The sequence below is a fragment of the Meleagris gallopavo genome, chromosome 23 (genome assembly GCF_000146605.3).
Source record: "Meleagris gallopavo isolate NT-WF06-2002-E0010 breed Aviagen turkey brand Nicholas breeding stock chromosome 23, Turkey_5.1, whole genome shotgun sequence".
NCBI classification, from domain to species: Eukaryota; Metazoa; Chordata; class Aves; order Galliformes; family Phasianidae; genus Meleagris; species Meleagris gallopavo.
Genome location: NC_015033.2, coordinates 6,565,571 through 6,565,771, shown reverse-complemented (window position 1 = coordinate 6,565,771; position 201 = coordinate 6,565,571).

Sequence of the window (201 nt, the reverse complement as noted above, 5' to 3'; positions counted from 1 at the left end):
GCGCTTCCCGAGCGGCTCCCTCGGTTCCCCCCGCGGTTCCCGGACCCCTCCCGCCCTCCGTCGCCGCCCCACTCACCGCTTGAAGTGCTCGATGATCTTCTCCTCCCGCACGTTCTCCGGCAGGTTGCCCACCCACAGGTGCCTGGTTTCCCGCACCATGCTGCGCGCCGCGGGGCGAGCCCCCTGCCCCGGCTCCCGGCC